Consider the following 20,771-nt stretch of genomic DNA (forward strand, 5'->3'; position numbering starts at 1 on the left):
GATACAGGGGCCAGGGGCTCTCCTGTAATCCCATCAGCTCTACTCTCTTCTCTCCCAAGTGTGCCCACTTCCAGCCCGCTCTCCACCTCTGCCTGCCTGACCACCACCATCAACCCCCTGACCGTGCAATCCCCTTGGCTGGGGACCCACCTGCTACCACTTCCACTCCTCGAACTCTGTACCCTCCACCACAGCAGCCAGAGGGCGCCCATGAGTCAGGGCCAGTCCCTCTGCCTACACAGCCCTACAGGACGTCCACCCCCCACTGCCCACAGGGCCCTGCTCATTCAGCCCTATCCCCTCCCAGCTGTCTCCTCTTCCTTTATCCCCCTCACTCACCCCCCTCCGGTCACTTGGGCCTCCTTGCTGTTCCTCCACCTTACCAGGTCCGGTCCTGCCCCAGGGCCTTTGCACAAGGGCTGTACGCCCTGCCGGAACCACTTTGCCTCCAGATGTAATATTATGGCTGGGAATCAATAGGTGAGTGGGATTAATGACTTGGTGAGAATTATAGGGTGAGTGGAAGGTGGGGTGGGTGGATGGTTAGTCAGGAAGGGAGCAATATAGGGAGTAACATCCCAAGAGCCCTTTGGGGGTGGGGGTGGGAGACAGGCACAGCAGTGGAGCACAGTGGGCTCCCAGGCGCTGAAGCTTTCTGGGCAGGGACGAGGCCAGCATGGTGCATGGCCAATCCTCTGCCTGGGGCCTGTTGCGGAGAAAGGCCTGGTCACGCTGCCCTGCCGCCAGAGAAAGGGAAACTGAGGCAGGAGCTCAGCCTGGTGCTGGCACCTTTGAGTTGGTCCCACCAAGAGCGACACGGTGCCACTGGCCCTCCGTCCACTTCTCCAGGCCGTTACTTTCTCAGAAAAGCCCCGGCCGGGAGTGGCTGGGACCTCGGCTGCTGACCGGCAGCTCCACGGGACAGAAAACACCAACAAGCTCACTGCCAGGGAGTCGACGCCGGCTCGGAGCGACCCCGGCAGGTCAGAGCAGAACTGCCCCTGTGGGTTTCCGAGACCCTCGCTCTTGACAGGAGTAGAAAGCTTCGCCTTAGGCTGGTGGTTTCCGACTGCTGACTTTGGGCAGCTAGCAGCCCAACGTGTGACCACGAGGCCACCAGGGTCCACGGTCTAGCCCATTGGTTCTCCACCTTCCTCATGCCACCACCCTGTCATACAGTTCCTCATGTGGTGGTGACCCCCGCCCCAACCATAACATTATTTTCCTTGCTGCTTCATCACTGCCATTTTGCTACTGTTAAGAATGAGGCAACCCCTGTGAAAGGGTCGTTCGACCCCCAAAGGGGTCGAGACCCACAGGTTGAGAACCGCTGATCTAGTCCCATAGAGATGGCAGCTTGGGAAGCCAAGCGGCCACTGCACTCTGCCCTGGAGGACTGTGTGTGCAGTGCACTCCATGGCCACGGGTGTTGACTCATCTCACGGGAGCAGATCTCTAGCTGTTCCTCCTGTGGGCCGCTGGGTGGATTGGAACGGCCAACATTTCAGTTAGCAAGAGGTGGCACTCTCTGACTCCCGGGCAGGGGGTAGCCACGAGGATGGGGCTGGTGGCCCGTGGGGCCACAGAAGGTAACTCGGCTAAGTTGGGGTGGGAGGGAAGTGAAACCTCCCTGAGAGAAACTCAACTGAAACCCGGGGACCCCTGTTTCCACCCACCCCACCGCTTACCCACCGAGGGCTGCGAAGCTCGGCTCCTGTGCCCTCAGCAGGACTGATGCAGAAGGGTCACTGAGGCTGGCACGGGCAGTGACTCACCCCAGGCTATCAGAGAGGGGTGGAGGGGGATACCCCAAGTCCGGAGCCCCCAGTTCACTGTGACGTCAGCAAGGTGGACGACCCTCTGGGCCAGCACAGCCTGCTGAATAGCGGAGGGGGGCTTCTGCCATGGAGACACCTGCTGAGGAACACTGCGGGTGAGGAGGAGTTGGGCGTCCACCCCGGCCAGGCACTGGGCCGAGGGTCACGCGGTCCTGGACACGCAGCCCGTGAGCCCACACGCTCCGGGAGCATAAAGGGGCGATTGTGACCCAGCACCAGCAGCAAATAGGCTTTGTCACCCTCCCAAGCGGATACTCCCAGGCCTGAGGGTGTCTGGGGGCCCTGTCCGGCGCCCCATCAGGGACTCCAGTGCCAGCCAGAGGAACACATAGTGACCCCTACCCCACTTTCCAGACCCAGGGGGAGGGTCCCGAAGCCTGAGACCTCACTTGCAGGCTGTGGGGGCCCTTCAAGGACAGGGCCAGGCAACCCAACAACCAGGACCCCTGGAACACTCAGAGACACAAGAGCCCCACCCTAACTCCGCAGCAAGGCGGTTCGAGCAGCAGCTCTGTCCCCAGACCCCATCCCAGTGGGGATGGGTGCAGGGTGGGGCTGGGTGGGAAAGGATGTGAGCCCAGGCTGGGCCAAGGGAGGTGGCTTTAATTGACCATCGATTTGTAACAGGAAGACGTAAAAGGCGCAGGCCACTGTCCCCAAGGGTCCCTTTGGCCAGGAAGGGCTGGGTGGGGTGGGCAGGGATCTGGGCCCAGCCCCAAAGAGAGGAATCGGTGACGCCCTCCAGGCGCCCCTGTAGACGGAACCCCCTTAAGCACCCCCCATGATTCCTTCTTAGTAAGCAGATTCGGACACAAGTTCAAAGAGGGCTGTGGTCATACAGCCCAGAGGGGGCTGGGCTGGGCAGGGATTTGAGTCCATAGTTCACACTCTCTCCCGGCTGCCAGGCCAGCCTCTACCAGTATGTGCCCCTCAGGGGCTTCCTGCAGGGGTAGGAGTTGGCCAGATCTGGGTGTGCCCCTCCCCTGCTCACACACCCACCAGGGCTCCCGGGCTCCCTGCTGGAGTTGGGACCCTGCACTGTCTGATCCATGCAGCCTCCAGGAAGTTTGGGCTATCTTGACCCTTCCCAGCTGGCCACCTGGCAATGCTCCCTTTCAGGCAAGCTCTCCTCACCCCAGGCTGAGCCTGGACTCCCTCCGGGCTCATACACACACCCTAGGACCCTTCCCCAGCCCAGCACCCGACTGGGGGGGCTGATGAGTGGTTACTCCTGACTCTGCCTCTCCCTAGCTCTAAAGCCCTCCATGGCTCTCACCTCCATGCAGTAAAACCCAGACGCCCAGCCTTGGGCGACCCCCTTCATGCCTGTACCCACAGGTACCTGGGCTCCCTATTCTTTGCTCCCATCAAGGAAGGTACCTGTCTATATGCGTGCTGCGCCAGCTCATGTCCTACGCTGCAGCAAACCTCCTCTGGGCAGCCCTCCTTGATGCCCCAAGCTCTGTCAAGAGTCCAGGATGGGTGGGGGTGGGGGCAGTTTTGTCATCCCCCAGGATGAGGGCCGCCTCCCCTTTCCCCATTTGCCAAGTGCCTGCAGTGATGCTCACTGGGGCTTTTGCATCATGGACCCGTCACCCTGCCTGGTCCACAGAGGGAAACTGAGGCTGCATGGGGTAGCGCCCTCTCAGAGCAACTTTGCTGCTCTGCACTTTGAAGGGTTGGGGGAGGATGGGGGGAGGGTGCGCACACACGGTGGGGTCAGCCCAGAAGTCCCTGAAGTCACTAAGGGAGGAGGGCCACAGAAAGCCAAGCCACCCATGAGCAGAAGCCTTGGGAACTGCAGGCCTCTGGGGCAGTCCTGGGGGGGAGGGGGGACTGGAGAGGGGGTCAGGGGATAGGACTGTCCCAGAATCCCAGGCCCAGACCTTCCTGGGCCTTAGCCTTCAGCTAAGCAGAAGTGCTGTCCCCTGGGGCCCCCAGGCTCGCGGCAAAGGCAAGAGCCCAGAGGATCGCAAACTTTCTGCGATTTGGGGGAGGGGGGAGGGTGGCTCTGCACCCCACGCCCGCACCCTGGTCCTACTACCCCCCCCCCCTGTTTTACAGGTCCCGGAGGATGGATGCCAATAGGGGCCCCTGTGGCAGTGCCCCCAGGCTGGTAGCCCACGCTCGGCTCCACCCCCAGGAGAGGGAGGGGGAGGCCCAGGGCCAGGTCGGGGGAGGGGCCCCCCCGCAGAGCATAACGGTCCAGACTTTTCCAAAGTGCTGGACTAGGTCCTGGGGAGCGGGGAGCTGGCGGCTGGGGAGCGCCCGCCTGCGGGGGGTCTGCGCTGACCCTGCAGGGCGCGTGAGGAGGGGGATATGGGCACCGCCCCCTCCAGCGGGGGACAAAGCCCAGCTCAGACTGGGTCTGGGGACAGAAGGGGGGGCACTCACGCCGTGGCTCAGAGTGGGGCCGGCGGCCCTCCACCGCGCGCCGCCTCGCCGGTCACCTCGGCCCGGCTCCCCTCGGTCCCTGGCCCGCGGTCCGCCCAGGGCGCGGAGGAGGCGCAGCGAGGACTCTGGAGAGGCCAGGCCCAGCAAGCGAGCGAGCGAGCGAGCGAGCGGGGGCCTGGGGGCGGGGCGAAGGCGGGGCTCTCAGCAGACTTGGGGGGGGCTGGGGCGGTGCCCCAGCCGGAAGTGGGGCGGGGGCACCAGAGGGGAGCCCCGCCGGGGGCACCTGGCAGCAAGGTGTCCTGATGAGCACCAGCTTAGTGGCTGGGGGGCTCACCCAAGGGGTGTCGTCCAAGCCCCTCCCCTGTTCCCTTTCTCCTCCATAGCGCTGATCGGGATCATGGCAACAGAAGGGGGTGGGGTGGTAAACGAAGGAGTGAGGGACCCCAGGGAGGCAGAGGCTCCCCTAACACACCCAGATATTGGAGGTCGGCGAAGGGGCAGAAGGTTCCCTCCCAGGTTACAGAGCCCCCCTCGCCCCCCAACAGCAGCACTCCGGTGTGGGGGAGGGGCGCAGGCTGCGAGGTCCCTCCCCCTAGGGGGGCCCCCTGGTCCAGGTCGAGGGGGAATGGCGAATTCGGTGGCAGAGGCCCCCAGCCCACCCGCCACCGTGAGGAGGGGCCGGGGAGCGCAGAGCCAGATTGGAAACAGATGGGGCCGCCAGTGCCAGGCCCGTGACACTCGATCCGGGGGAGGCGGGGAAGGTGGCCTGGAGGGGGAGGGGCGGCTCCGCCTGGGCAGCCAATAGGGGCCCTGAGCTGCCCGGGGTGCGGGTTTGAAAACTGCACCAGGGCGCCAGGGGAATGGGGAGGCCCAACAGGTCTGGGGGAGGCGGGGAGTTGCGGAGGAGGTGGGGGACGCCCTGTCTGTTCACCATCCTTGGCGACAAATGCCTCTCATTCCACTATAGCTGCGGCCTGCCTGAGGGGACGAGCCCCACCAGCACCCCCATTTCCAAAGGGGGAAACTGAGGCACGGTGGGAAATGACTTCCCCAAGGGCAGAGCTCTTACCCACAAGGCACTGGGGGGACCAGGAGCTCCAGCTTCTACACAAATCACCACACATTTTAAACCCATCGCTCCTTGCCCTGATGTTTCTAGAAACAGAGCGGTAGCCAGACCAAGGTCTGGTCTGGTAAAGATGGCACTACGCTACTGCCACCTGAAGCTGCCAGGAGGCACAGTTGCCTGGCCAGCGCCTGGCAGACTAGCCCCCACCCCCACATAGTGGGCTAGCTGCTCTGGGAGGGTCAGCACCTGGCTGAGGGACACACAGGTCCAGTGCCTGGAAGACTCTGTCCAGGGTTTGCTTGGGGACAGCTGCCCTCTCACCAAGACCCATGCCTCCCTGCAATGACACCCTCAAGAGGTGTCCCCCAGGTTACCCCAGCCTGCCTTTCTCAATCCCCAGGCCTCAGTTTCCCCTTGCAAAACCCCCCAGGCAGTGGGAGGGCTGAGCTGGGGTGCCTTCCTTGGAACACCGGCACATAGTGGGTGCTCTGCAAACATCTGGACCCGTGTGCCCACTCCCCGCCTTTGTACAAGAAGGCAGAAAGACAGCAGGCCTCCTGCTCCACCTGCTCTGCCGCAGCCCCACCCTGGAGAGCCCACAGTAGGTGCTTTACACAGCCCCACACGGCACAACATGGGATGGGTGAACTTTTCATTCACAGGGCTGTGGAATTCCACTGAGAGACCTCCCCCAGCTCCCCAGGACAGTGGGCCCTCTGGTAACACCACCAGGCGCACACAGTAGGTGCCCTTCTTGGACAGTGCAGGCACAGGACTCCCATGGACAGGTCTGAATTCTAGCACTCCTCACGGGACCTAAGGCAAGAGCCGTCCCTCCCTGGGCCTCCCTTTCCCCATCTGTAAAGTGGGCTCTGGGAGGCCCGGTTCACACACACACACACACACACACACACACACACACCCCACACCCCCGTCCAGCTGCTAACTGACCATCTGCGTCCACTTGGCAGCACCATGGAATAAAGGCCTGGCAGATGGCAACCAAGGGAACCCTCTGGGGCTCAAATCAGCTCAACGGCACCCAACAACACCAGCCTGGGGTCCCTGGGTGGCACAAATGTGCTGGGCTGAAAAGGTAAGAGGTTTGAGCCCACCCAGAGGTCACTCAGAAGCAAGGCGTGGACAGTTGCTGAAACATCTGTGGAACACAGGCTAAGGCAGAGCAAGGAGGAGGCCGGGCAGAGGGGGCACTTGCACCCTGGGCACAAATCCCAGAGGGTGCCAAAGAAGGCCAGCTAGTGGACCACAGTACCCACCCCTGGGTGGACAGGGCAGAGGGTAGGGAGCTCGGGGGATGCTGGCCCCAGGACACCTGCTACCCTCACTAGCTTTCTGACACCCTGAGCCTGGTCATGTCATGAGCCACATATGACGGACAGCACCCGGTTGGTGTAAGCCAGGCATACACCAGGCGCTTAATCAATAGGGCTTAAGCAACAGAGCCGCTGTCTGCCCAGGGCCCAGGGGTGGTAGCCCTGCCTGCTCTGGCCTCCTGCCAGGTCTCCATGGAGACGACCTCCTGCCCCCAGGAGGCGGTGACCACACTTGGGCTGGGAACCACTGGCACTCCCCCACCCCAGGCGGGCAGGCAGCCACATGAGCCTGGAAGGAGGCCCGTCACGTCCCACGATGGGCACGCGGCCCCCAGGCCCAGCACCCGGGCACCCACTGTGATTCCGCTCACCCGAATACAAGCCCTGGCAAGGGCTCGAGCGGAGCTGGGCCTTGATTTTCCCCAGCTGTCCCATAAGCCAGGCACAGACTGGGGGAACCAGTCCCTGGAGAAGGACATTGTGCTGGGGACCCGCAAAGAGGAGGGCCAACACGGTGGCAGCCACAAAGGGCTCAGACGTCCGAGTTTCAGTCTCGTACCCGGGTCGTCGCTGTGCGTCAGAACATGCCAAAGGCAGGCCGATGGCGTCGTGGTTAGGTGCTTAGCTGTGAACCGGAAGGTCTGAGCTTCAAACACGCCCAGCGGCACCATGGGAGCAGGAGCCGGTGATCTGCTCCCCTATAAATAGATGCCAGCCTCGGAAACCCTATGGGGCAGTTAGTTCGTCTCTGCCACACGGGGCCGCGCTGAGTCACAGCCCACTAGACAGCCCAGCAATGACAAGCTAAGCCAGGCGTACAAGGGGCACTCACAAAATGCACGTGGCCGTCTGCCCACGGCTGGGTGACGCAGGCAGACCCCCACCACATGGTGCCCTCTGAGGACAGACGGCAGGACGTGTCTGCCTCCATCGCCACCAAGTCCCTGAGCTCAGCACACGCAGTAGATGCCCAGCAGATGGGTACACGGTCACCACTGCCCTCGCCCAGGGCAGCCCCCTCGGCCCTTCTCACCACTGCTGACGAGTCGGATCTGATCCTAGCGACCCTTAAGGGCAGAGTAGGGCTGCCTCGGTGGGTTTCTGAGACCGTAACTTTTCTCAGGAGCAGGGGAGTCAATGCCAACTCAGCAGTTCCACGGGATGGGGCAGAACTGCCTCCAGTGGGTTTCTGAGACGGCGACTCTTCACAGGAGTAGAAAGTCCCATCTTTCTCCTGAGGAGCCTGGTGGTCTCAAACCGCTGGCCTCGCAGTGAGCAGCCCAATGCGTAACCGCCACACCACCAGGGCTCTTTCATGGGTGCAGACAGCCTCATCTTTCTCCCTTGGAGTGGCCAGTGGGTTTGAACTGCCGGCCGTGAGGTTAGCAGCCCAACGTGTGACCCACTACGCCACTCAGGTTCCCTCCTCCCAACTTCCTCCGCCCCACACACCACACCATCCCTGTCACGGGGTGGTGTCCCCACCTGTCATGTTGAAAACCAACACCTGTGGGCACCTGTTGGTGCTGGGCACCCTTCAGGTAGTTTCTGACTCGTGGTGGCCCCATCGGACAGCGCAGATCTGCCTCAGACCTCAGAAGAAATGTCTGGACATCTATCCACCTTGGGACCAGCTGTCAAGGGCCCTTTGGGACACCATCCTACCCCCCTACCCTCCCAAGGAGTCACTGTGGGCCTGAGTCGATTTGACAGCCGCTCTTGGTGCCTGGCCTGATTGCCAATCACCTGCAAGGACACTGGGAGAGGGAACACCCTCTGCTTGGCTCTCGTGCCTGTTCCTTGAGTGCTGGTCTACCGACAGTCTCCCTCTGGAGTTGGGTAGGGGATGACGTGGCTAGATCCCTGCACCCTTCAGACTCCGCAGCCTCCAGGCAGCCCTCCCAGATTGCCCCGGCACCTGACCCTGGAGAGCCCTTGTGGAAGCGCCTGGTCAGTTTGTCCTCTGCAGGCACCCCGGGAGCTCACTGCCCTTGGCGAGACGCGTGGGGCTGGCTCACGTCAGCTCCCGCAGCTGGGACATTTGGGCGTGATTTTTTTCCCCCTTCAAAATAACTTTTCTTCTAATTATAAAATAGGCGCGTGCAGCAGAAAATTAGGAGAAATCAGCATAAAGGAGAAAATAAAGATTACCCACAATCCATTCCTTGGCCGCCAACACACCACCGGGTTGCGGGTGGTCACTTTCAGTCACTCTGTCCGCTCACCGTGGCGCCCGGGCCACAGGGGGCAGGCTGGTGATCTCGGCAGAGCTGGTCAGCTGCCCCCTGTGGGACAAGTGGGGAAGAGGGCCGAGGGGCCCACAAAGAGAGTCCGTCGTCTCATCCTGGGCAGGAGTGAGAGGCGCTTCACCCCCCAAAAGTGACTTGTGAGGGTCCCAAAGTCTGAGTTTAGATCCGGACAAATCAAAACCAAACCCCCTGCCACGGAGTTGATTCTGACTCCTGAGCAGAACTCACTGCCCCTGTGGGTTTCTAAGGCTGCAACTCTTCCTGGGAGCAGAATGCTTCTTATTTCTCCCCAGTGGCGGCTGGTGGGTTTGAACCGCTGACCTCACAGTGAGCAACCCAACAGCGCTCCAGACCAGAGGAATGGCAAGTGCAAAGGCTCAGCGGCAGATGCGGCCCTCTCAGCTTTTCTCCTACGTAGGCTAGTGTGTCCTGTTCTTTTTAAAGGGGCTGTGCCGAGGTGAGACCATTCACCAGCATCTGGCCGGCAAGACTGAATGGGTGCCCTCCAGTTGACCATCACCATGGCACTCTGTTGTAAACGAGGCTAGAAGGGGCATCCCCAGAGGGGAATACAGGTAACGTCCCAGGAGGCAGGCACCGAGGGTGATCTCAAGACCGCTGACGCTGGCCCTGCTTTGGTGAGCTGAGGGCGGAACTGTGCCCTGGAAGGGACAGGCAGGACACCCCAGCTGCGTCCAGTTTTCAGGGCACAGGCCCGCACCCTCAGCTTCCGGGGAGGGACGCTAACTAGGCTGTCAGCTGCCTCTTGGCCCCAGGCATGCCCCGCCAAGTCTGAGGGCCCCTCCCCACCCTGCATGGCATTTGAGACCCGAGGTCATGAGCGTGTGCCAACCAGCCACGACTTGCCGCACCCACACCCCATCACTGCCCGGCGCCACGTCTGCCTGCGGGCCACGATGCAGCAGGCACGCCGCCCACAGCAGGCAAGCCCAGATCACCTCCCCTGCTTCTTCACCTGCCGGTTCCCTGGGCCTGGCTCCCTCGCTCTTTCTGGAAGAATCTAGGATACCATCAGGTATGGTTGGATCCAGCAATCTGGACCACGGCCCCACCAGTCTGTCTTCCCTGAAGCATCCAGAAGGCACCTGTGAGCACCTGAGTCAGGGGACCCTCTCTCTATCCACCAGCCCTCCTGGGGTCCCTGGATCAAAGCCCAAGGCCTCCTGGCCCCTCCCCTCGCCCCTCCCCCTTGATCCCTCCACTCCAGCCACACACAGGCCTCTCACTGTTCCTCCATCGCGATGGGGATTTTGCACGGCGCCTCTGCCCTTTTTCACTGGTGAGGGGTCTCCTTCCCAGCATTCAGTCCTCACTGTGGAGCATCACCTCAAGGTGATGTTGTTAAAATAAAATAAAAGGATGCTGTCGTTGGCACCGGCCCTTGACAGAATTCTGGCCTCCCCTTTGCCCCATACCCCCTGCACCCAGTGCCCTCTGGACACATGTTGAAATGACCGGGTTCATCGCTCTGCATGCTGACTGTCCAGCCTCGTGCTGCCCAGTTTCGGGAAGCACTGGCCCCGTGTGCCTATCAGAATGAACGTAATCGCAGGGAAAGGGGTGGCTGTGTGGCTGGAGGCTGTGACCCTGGAGAGTGAGGTTAGAGCCCAAGGCTGCGCTGCACCACCCCCACCCCGCCCCCGGGAAAGTTCTTAGAGACAGTTTGGCTCCAGAATGTGGGAGCCGGAAGGGTGAGGCGGGGTGGCCAGGGCCTGGCACAGAATGAAAAACTAAACCACACGGCAGCCCGAGGCCATGGGCTCTGACTCACGGGACCGGCGGGTCACAGAGCAGGACTGCTTCGCTGGGTCTTCTTGGCCATGGTCACCTCTATGGAAGCAGACCGCCAGCCAGGCCCTGCTCCGCGGTGAGGCTGGGTTGGCGCAAACTGCCCACCTTACGATGTCCACCTTCACCAAGGCACACAGCCTCTTCTCGCTCCCACGGAGTGCCCGGTGGGCTTCAACCGCTGACCTTGCGGTTAGAAGCCTGACACGTCACCCATTGCACCACCAGGGTGCCCCACCAAGAATCAAGCCCAGACCAAACTCACCGCCAACGGACTCCTGGTGACCCCCCCAGGGCAGAGCAGGGCGGCCCCGTGGGTTTCTGTGAGCGTAACTCCTAACGACAGTCGAAAGCCTCTTCCTTCTCCCGCAGAGCAACTCGGGGTTTCAAACATCTAACCTTTCGGTGAGCAGCCCAACACGAAACCTCTACGCTACCAACAAGGGCTTGTCCCTACCAAGAACAGGCACGAAAAATCAAGAAAAGCGAGCGAGAGAGAAGAGGGCCTACTTTGGTGGCAAGGCAGAGATCCAAAGGTGCTCGGTAGACTTCTAGTAGCTACGGTACCATCTCCAAACATCCCATTCCTCAGATGAAAAAGGAGGCCTGCCACAATCCAGGTCCTGGTCCACCCGCCCCAGCCCCATGGGAAGGACTGACACGTAGGCTGCCCGGGCCGCAGCCAGTGCCCTGAGTGGCTGGTGCTCCAGCCAGGACATTCACTCAGCCGGAGACAGGAGAGCCGCAAGGAGCCATCTCCGCTCAGAGCCACGTGTGAATCTGGCCACATCCTCCCCGCGTGATGCCACGCTCCTCTCGTTCACCCTCCTTCCTCGGCGGAGCCCTCCAGGTCCCCACAGAGCACAGGTGCAGCCCCCAAGACACCCTCCACTCCCCACCCGTCTTCATTCAGAGCACGAGCTGCGGTTTTCGTTCCGGCACATTACACACGCTCTAAGAGAGACTGAGAGTCTGGGGTGGGGGTAGAATGGTCAGTGCTCTCAACTGCTCACCGGAAGGGCTGGAGGGTCATTGGATCTTGCTCAAAAGGGGGAAAACTCTGGAACAGAACCTCAAATTCTCCAAGAGCCGAGGCTCACTGGACTCACGGAGACTGCCGGCATTCCGACAATGGCGACTGTTCGGCTTCACTGGAGTCCAGTGCGTGGGAACTCTCCCCTGAAGTCATCCTTTAACGGACAGATCCTCTCGCCAGGCCCTGGCACCCTGGCGCATGGCACAGCACTTCTGAAGAGCCCTCTGCATGAGATTAAAAGGACGGTGAGGACTCGTCTGGAGCACCTACAAGGAGACTGCGGGCGCCGGGGTGGGGTGGTGGGGGTGACACGTGAGGCATCAACAGGGACTCCAAGAGCCATCAGAAGAGAAATAAGGGCAGCGTGGACACCGTGAGGAGGAGGCCACCCATCACTAGGTCAAGACACTTAAACGGGAGCAGGCTGTGCAGTATCGATGGCATTCAGAATCAAGCAAAACACTAAGTAAACAAACAAACAAACACGAAAGAACAATATAGAAAAACATCTGAGGTTTGAAGAGCCTTGGAAGAAAGGCCTGGTAATCTCCTTCAGGAAAAACCAGCCGGACGCTGACACACATGGAGAGCCAGGTGGCCAAACGAACTCAACCACCACTGGCTTTTAAAGGAGGCGCTGTGAGCATCCTCCACTACTGCAGGGGTGTGGCAGGGGATCGAATCCAGAGATGTAGCAAGGCCTGTCACGTTCTCCTGGCTACTGTTGCCACCGCCAGCGCTGATGTAGCAAGTTCTACCACTCTCCTCCATCCTGTTGCTGCCACCAACTGGGGTTTGTTACAAAGAAACCGGCAGGCATGGGGTGCTACAGACTTGCTGCCCCTGACTGAGCCGTCCTCCCGCAGCCAGCGCTGTTCTTGGGAGCCGTCAGGATGATGTCATCATCCTGACGTGGAACGGCCTCGCCGGGGCTTCTGGGCCGCCAACGTCATGGGCCAGATCGTCGGTCAAGCTGGTGGATTCGAACCACCAGCCTGTCTGGGTGCGGCCCAGCACTTGGTTGCTGAGTTACCGGTGCTCGGCCACGAAGCGTGAGGAACGGGAAAAGGAGGGTTGTTGGCGGTCTTTGGGGGCCTTGCTCCCAGACTCTGCAGGCCCACCCCACAGAATGGTCATCTCTGGGAGCAGGTGGGGATCCCCTTCAGAGCTCACGGCTTCCGGGAAGCAGAAGGCTTAAGTTCTCTCTCCAGATATTTCCTCGGAGCTGTATGGCTCTGGGCAAGTCCTCGCCCCTGGCTGGGTCTCAGTTTCCCCACCTGTGCACTGAGGAAGAGGGGGCTGCTTGGAGCTCCCACAGGGGGGCTGGGTTTTTTTTGGTGGGTTCAAGAGCAGTGGCTACCAAAAAAAAAGGAGGCAAAGGTTGGAAGAGAGGTCTTCCAGGCAGAGTTTTGCACAGCCCCTACCTGGATCCAGGGTCTGGCTGTGGGGCGCAGGGTCTGGATTTTGGAGGGAGGTCTGGCTGTGGGGCGCAGGGTCTGGATTTTGGAGGGAGGTCTGGCTGTGGGGCGCAGGGTCTGGATTTTGGAGGGAGGTCTGGCTGTGGGGAAGAGGGCTGCTCCTGGGGCAGGGATCTTCCTCTGAGCTGGCCGTGGGGTCGTGACTGTTGTTCGGTGCTCTTGGGTCAGTTCCGACCCACAGCAGCCCTGTGTCCGGCAGAACGAATCACCTTCGGCCCAGAGCCGTCCCCAGATGTCCCTGTGCCTGGGCCCATGGCCGCAGCCGCTGTGTCCATCAGTCTTGCCGAGGGCCTTCCTCTTTCTTGCCGCCCCTCCACTTGACCAAGCACGATGTCCTCCTCCAGGAGGCAAAGCCTTGCCCCCCGCATCTCTGAGGGGCACTCTGGATGTACTTCTTGCGACACAGACCTGCGGGTCCTTGGGCATTCGTGGTCCTTGTTCTTCACCAGCACCTTCCTTCAGAGGCATCTGCTCTCCTTCACTGTCCACCTTCCACGTGGCCAGGAGGGTCAGGTGACAAGGTGGAGGGTTGGTCGTGCTATGGTCTGGCTGGGTGAAGGGGTCCTCAGCCCTGCTCACCACGCATGCCAGGCGCTGTCCCAGGTGCTAACCACAGACCCTCTCCAGGAGGCCTGGTGGTTACCTTTTTAAGCCTGTCCCCTCCTTTGGCCCTCTTCAATCTCCTCCTCTGAACACGACCCCCATCCCCACCCCCCAGCAACGGCAGGAGCCCAGATGGGACAGGAGGTGAGCAAGGAACAACAGAAAGATCTGCTGCTCACCCACGGTCCAGAGCCTCGAAGGAGGAAGGCCTGGCCATCGGGTGAGAAAGATGACCGGCCTAGGAACCCTGCCGTTCAGCTCTGCCACGGGGGCGGTGGGGGGCACTGTGGCATACACTCGTGGGCACCGCCAAAGAGGAACCAATGTGTTGCCCACCCCCCACCCCCCCAGCGTCTGTTGCATGTTGGGGGATTTTCTGTCTCCCTTCCCCCTGACCTGTTCCCGACAGGAGGGCGGGAAGCCCGCCCATGCCAACTTCCCCTTCGCAAGCACCTGGCACGGGGAAGATTTAAGGGTGTGTTTGAAAGGGGAAGCGGGAGGCCCTGGGTAGAGACGGTCTCCCTGCCCCTGGGTGGTGGCTTTTGAGAATCCCTACACATTCTCCTCCAGAAGGCACGGACCTTCACTGTCCACAGCACTCCGGGCTGGTGCACGTGGTTAACGCCCAACGTCGGCAGCTTGTGCCACCCAGAGGAACCTCGGAGGAAAGGCCTGGCGACCTGCGGGGGCAGTTCTGCTCTGCACACGCGTGAGTGCGCGCCGTGGCCTCAAAGGCAGAGAGCAGCACCGTTACCCACCCACGGTCCGCAGTTACATGCCCCCCGACCCACGACGGGGCTCTCTGCGCCCGTGAGATTTACAACAGTGTTTCCCTAAGTGGACAGTTGTACAATGTCTTGAGTTTCAGTGTGCAAGGTCAGCAGTTCAAAGCCCTCAGCTGCTCCTCCAGAGAACCATGAGGCTTTCGGCTCCTGTCAAGAGTTGCTGTCTGAACAGGGCCCCGCTCCATACCCTTGTCCTCAGGAAGGGAGCATGAAAGATAAGGGTACTGCAGCAAAGTGTGGTGAAGAAAGCAGATGGTGCCCGCTTATCAGACAGAATAGCGTCTGGGGTCTTAAAGGCTTGCTTCCAAACAAGCAGCCATCTAAGTGAGATGTCAGCTAAGTCCTCGTGGAAGAAGCACACCAACGTGCGTGACCCAAGCAATGTGAATCATATAGTCCGAATCTGAAATAGGGAACAGTATCGGAGCCTAAATTGCGAGAATCTGGTTTGCAGATGGCTGTGGGTGACAGCAGGAGCCCAAGATACATTTGCGAGATCTGCACAGGAAATAAGCCTTGGGTGATTTCCCTCTAACCGTAATTGAGGGTTGGGAATAAACTGGTTACCAAACAGAGAGTACTTGAGAGATAACGACAGGAGATCAAAATGATAAGCCAGACTCGAACGGTTGAAATCGTATCACTTGATCCTTCCTCTGATGCATGTTGGGCCTGATCTGGTTTACAATATCTTCTGTTTTGTTTTTTTCCATATTAGGGTTTATCTCTTGTGTATTTCATCATGCTGTGTAGCCTTCTTGAATCATTATTATGTGTTTTTCTGTTCTTTGGTGTATGAAACCCAGGACTGATGAACCTACAGACAACTAGAATCAGGATGGTACAGTGGTGGAGGTGGGAGGAGGGGGTGAAAGGGGGCTCATATCAAGGAGTTCAAGAAGGAAGGAAGTACCACTTTGAACTGACTGTGGTAGCAATCGTGTGATACTGCTTGAGGGGATTGAACTATGGGATGGTTTGATACCTTTTTAGCTCCCAAGAAAATGGTTCTTGGGGAAAAAAAACAAAACACGTTACAGTCTCAGAAACCCACAGGGGTAGTTCTGCCCTTTCCTATGGGGTCTCGCTGAGTCAATATTGCCCAGTTGGCAGTGAGTTTCCCAGAGTAGGCGAGACCACCCTGGTGTTTGCTGGAATGATCTGGGGTGGGGCTGCAAAGCAGACCCCGATACTTGTTCCTGGATTAGGGACTACAGTACAAAGGTCTTTCATGGTAGGGTGGGGGTAGGAATGAGCCCCCCTACCACCACCTGTAAAAGGGGCAATAGGCCAAATTGGGTTGGGAACCTATGATTGAGAGGCCTTGAGTCGGAATGGACTGGATGCCAGGGGTGGAATTAGCACAGGGGAGTCCGGTGGCACAGGTGAAGCAGGGGGCTGCACCCCGAAAGGTTGGTGGCTCACGCCCGACAGCACTGGTCTTGTTACACCGTAGAGCCCAGGGCAGCTTCTAGAATGAATCGGATCCCCCACAGGCACCGACTGACTGCGCAGCTCCCTGGCCTCCTCCCGCTGGCCCTGTCATTGTCCTGACCAGGTGGCTTCTGTTGAGGACACCCAGGCTGGGTCTGTTTATCCGGACCTCACCCAGCGCCCGTGGCCCCAGAGAGAAATGACTTGGCATCCCTCCCTCTGGCAGAGGCTCCGAGGTGGATGGAAGGCGGGCTGTGGGTAGGGGGGTCTGAATCGGGAATAGAAGGCCCTGCTATGAAGCTGGAGAGGATGGCGTTAGGGTAGAGACTCAGATACGGGTGCTGGGTCTCGTAAGGGGATAACCCCGTCTACGGGGTTTCTGAGACTGTCCGTCTTGACGGGGCACCCAGCCTCCTCCTGCTCCTGAGGAGCGGCTCCTGGGTTTGGACTTCCCTCCACTGGGCAGTCAGGTGCGGACGCACCTGCAGAGGAGGAGAGGGAGAGAAACTGGGCGCACGGGGGTCACCTGCGCACATCCCAAAAGAGACGGAGCAGACCCTGCCCCCGCAACGGAAAGTCCACGAGAGATTATTGGGGTGGGGAGAAGAGGGGAGCATCCCTGCTTAGGGGCAGCACATTTTCATCTAGATCAGGGGTGGGGGACATGGACAATATCGTGAGCACACAATGCCACAGAACGTGACACCTGGGAAGGGTTAAAAGGGCCACTTTTAAGTCATGTGCACCGACCACCGTCTTTTAACACAAGGTGCTTAGAATTAGGCAGCCTGACATACACTTGGGCAACGGGTTATGAGTTAGTGTGAGGAGCTGCGGTGGCGCGACGGGTGAAGAGCTCGGCTACTCAGCGTCAGGTCTGCAGTTCGAACCCCCGGCCCCTCCGAGGAAGAGAGAGGGAGGCTGTCTACCTCCGGGATAATCAATTCCCTGCCTCAGTCCCTGTGACAATGCAGCAGTTCTCCTCCGTCCGACTCAGTCCGACAGAGCGCATAGAGAGACTATGAACCTGCGCAGCCTGCCGAATGTTCGAGGATTTCAGAGAGCTGCGCTCTACACATGCACCTTCGCAGGCAGCTACTTCCATTGAGATCGCATAACTCACTCAGACGAACACAATGGAACATTCAGCTCCGGTCCCCCTGGGGCTGGGGGCGGCCACCTGCGGGTAACTGGCGGCTGTCTTGGAAATGATGCAGCAGGAAAGTCCCATGGGCCAGGTCTGCAAACGACAACCCTGGGGCCAAAATCTGGCCCGCCACCGGCTTTTATCAATAAAGCTTTATTGGCACCCAACCACGCCCCCTTTCTTCTGCACGGCCTCTGCCTGCTTTCAGGCGCCATGGGAAGAGGCAAGGTCATTCCCTCGAGCCCACGGAAGGCCAAGAGGATCTGCTGACCCAGCCCTTTCCAGGCGGCGTGGTGGTTATACTATTGGGGTACTAACCACAGGCCAGCGGTTTGAAACTACCAGCTGCTCCTCGGGAGGAAGTCGAGGCTTTCTACTCCCCACCGGACAGAGCTACCCTGTCCTACAGGGTGGCTGTGAGTCAGCATCGACTCGATGGTTTTAATTGCATCCAGGAGGGAGGTACGTGGGTGTCTTCAGAGGGAAGGGGGGGGGGCAGGGAGCTGGCGTTCTCAGTGCGGCCTCGTGCACACACGCACGTGCACGCGTGACCCCCAGCCAGGAAAGAAAACGAGCAATGAGCCATGTCACAGTGGCGCTCGACTCTCCTGCCAGCGGTACCCAGAGGGTGTGTCAGCCCTCCCCGGGGCCGCCCGGGATAGCATCGCACTTCAAACATTTGTGCCAAGCGGATGAGCAAGAAATGGTATCTGACTGTTTGCATTTGCATCCCCCGGGCGAGATGCGGGCGTGCTTCAGACGGGGACACGGGCCCGCTACTCATCCGTGCCCCACTCGGAGCAGGCCAGTGCTTGTCCCGGGCACTCCTGGGTCCCCGGCACCCATGTGGGGCTGAGCACACATGTCAGGCCGGGGAGAGGAGCGAAGGAGCGTGGGGGCGGGGGCGCAAACGTGGGGTTACGGGGAAATTGATGTGGGCGTCCCCTGCCGAGCCAGATGTCTCCAGCCCCTGGACCATCTTTCTGGGGGGGACGTGGGTAGGGTAGCCGCTGGGGGAACAGGGGCTCCAGGCCCCGGAGAAGGAAGATTACATATTCATTGGAATCTTAAACAAAAGCCCTGCAGTCGCCTGTCAGCCCGGCTCTGGCTTTTATGGTAATCGGCGATGAATTACCCACAATGCCCGGCCAAGCGCGAGTGGTTCTTGGCCCAGCTCCTGAACTAATTTTTATATGTTTTTGTGTATATCATTGCTTTAGAGCGCTCTCTTTCCTCCTCCATCTTGGGGTGGTGGGGAGGGGCATGGGGAGGAGGGATGGGGCCCTCAATAAGGGGAACCCTGGGTGTCAGGAGGGGGACATGGGCATTAAGATCACCCCAGGTCCCCCCACACCCAGCTGGTACCGGGCCCCGGGCCCAGAGCTTGAAGAGGCGCGTGGTGACTGCCAAGTTGGAGCCGAGGGGAGCTTGCAAACCACCAAAGACTGGAGCCGGGAGACTCGGGGGTGGGAAAGACACCGGAAGTGGGGCTCGCTGCCTCCAGGGGTTTGCAGGGTTGAGGTGTGTGTGTGTACAGCAGTGGGCCTTGTGCTGTGTGGCCTGGATCAAGCACCTAAGCCTCTCTGGGTTTCAGCATTCTGGGGTGCAAAGTGGCCCCCCCCCATCCCATCCAGCCAAAACAACAATCACAAAATCAAACTCACTGTCATGAGGTCTGTTCTGACCCAGAGCCACCCTGTGGACGGAGGAGAACGGCCCCCCATGGGGTTTCCCAGACGGCTGGTCTTCACAGGAGCAGGAAGCTCCTCTTGGTCCCACAGAGCCTCCTCTGGTTTTCAAGCTGCCCACCTTGTGGTTAACTGCCCAACTGGTGACCAACCACACACAGCGCCCTGCCCCAAACGAAGCCCACTGCCCCCCATGGAGTGGATGCCGACCCACAGCGACCCTACAGACAAGGCGGACCTGCCCCTGGGGGTTCCCGAGATGGTAACCCTTTGGGGGAGTGTCCAGCCTCATCTTCCTCCAGGGACGAGCTGGTGGTTTCAAACTGTTTCAAACTGTTCGCTTTGCAGTTAGCAGCCCCCTCCGCTCCTTACAGCGACCAGAGGGGCTTCCAAGGCTCTGACGTCGTTCTCGAAGCAGATGGCAACCTCAGTCCCTTGCAGGGTGGCTGGAGGGTTCGAACCACTGCCCTTTGGGTTCGTGGTCAGGCGCTCTCATCACTGCATCACCAGGCGCTCCTGGACGTGTGTGGGGCTGCGTTTGAAGGGGAAGTGCCTGTGCCCTTCCACTCACAGACACGCTCAAGCACGGCTCTTGTGAGTCACCGGGCCGGCCTGCCCAAGAGCCGGAACGCGCAGACAGACCGTGGGGACACACACACACCTCAGGGGACTCCCCCACTTTCTGTCACCCTGCCATGCGCATGGCCACGAGCGCCGTGAAGCTCCAGGTGTGTTGCCCCCCACTCCAAGGGGAGGTGTCCCCAACAGACCCGAGCGAGCAGTCAAGTTCCCAAACACAGAATCTGTGAAGGAGGCCGGTGGGCCGGGGGCCTGTGCCGAAGACCCCAGCGCAGAAACGGCGATCAAACAAACAATGGCCGGTGTTTGATAGTGCCCATGGCACGTGAGATACCATCGTTGGGTGCCCGCAAGTCAACTGCAACCCCTAGCGGGTCCACGGGGACAGAGGAGAAGGGGCCCCGGGGATTGAGGCTGTTAATCTTTGCAGGATCTTGTACCTCCCTTCTGCGGAGCTGCTGGGTGGGTCTGACCGGAACTTTCGGGAGAGCAGAGAGCGCTCAATCATTAGGCCGCTTTGAGGGCCACGTCACAGGACGGGCTCACCTGGGCAGGTTGAGTCTCTGAGAGGACCGCTGGGGTCGCTGCCTGAGCCCAGAGGGGGCGGGCTTAAGTGCCGGCCACCTGGTGCTGAGGTCTGGCACAGGAACTGGTGATAATGCCTGCTGGCACAGGGTCGCGGCCAGCCAGCACCACGGGGATGGGCCGGGGCAGAGCTCGGGCAGACGGCGGCCAGGTGGCCAGGTGGAGATTATCGGCCGGTCGGCGGCGGCTCACGCGCTGGAAGAAACCGTGACGGGCAGCCAAGGTACACGCGGAGGAGATCAGGCGGCCGGAGCAGAGCAGGGAGAACAATTGGCCGCCAATCTCATTTCCTCCTGTGACGGACGGAGGCGGGCAGGTCTGGACGCGGCCTACGGCTGGCTCTGAGCCAGGGTCCAGGGGGACTGCCCCACCTGTCACCCGTGATGAGTTCATCAGGAGCTGAGGAGACGTCACACCACTCCGGACGGCTGGTAGGAGGGGGCCGACCCTGAGGACGAGCCAGCTTCGTGGTCTCATCCGTTCACCGGCTGCTGCCCATTCAACCTGCAGAACCACGTAGCGAAGGGGAGCGGGTGCGGGGCGTCCCAGACTGCACTCTCTGCGGACTGCGTGTGTGACCTTGGGCCGATCACTTTGCCCCTCGGAGCCCCAGTTTCCCCCTCTGTGAGGTGGGGGCGGTAAAGGCCTGGGCACCTGCTGGAGACGCTGGCAGGTTCGAGTCCACCCCGGGGAGCCTTGGGAGAAAGGCCTGGTGAGCTGCTGGCACATGGTCATGGCCACGG

At 60.5% G+C, this 20,771-nt stretch overlaps 1 protein-coding gene across 1 annotated transcript in view; it reads right to left on the reverse strand.

Annotated features, from left to right (window-relative positions):
* The window catches only part of PTPRS (protein tyrosine phosphatase receptor type S), a 124,314-nt gene extending 122,474 nt beyond the window's left edge, over positions 1-1,840 (reverse strand). Inside the window, exon 1 of the mRNA XM_045300060.1 lies at positions 1,689-1,840. The gene's annotated coding sequence lies outside the window, so the exon portion shown is untranslated. The remainder of the gene's footprint in view (positions 1-1,688) is intronic.
* Positions 1,841-20,771: the final 18,931 nt, after the last annotated feature.

The sequence above is a fragment of the Echinops telfairi genome, unplaced genomic scaffold (genome assembly GCF_000313985.2).
Source record: "Echinops telfairi isolate 266 unplaced genomic scaffold, ASM31398v2 ScPeMD7_7459;HRSCAF=8497, whole genome shotgun sequence".
In the NCBI taxonomy this organism is placed as follows: Eukaryota; Metazoa; Chordata; class Mammalia; order Afrosoricida; family Tenrecidae; genus Echinops; species Echinops telfairi.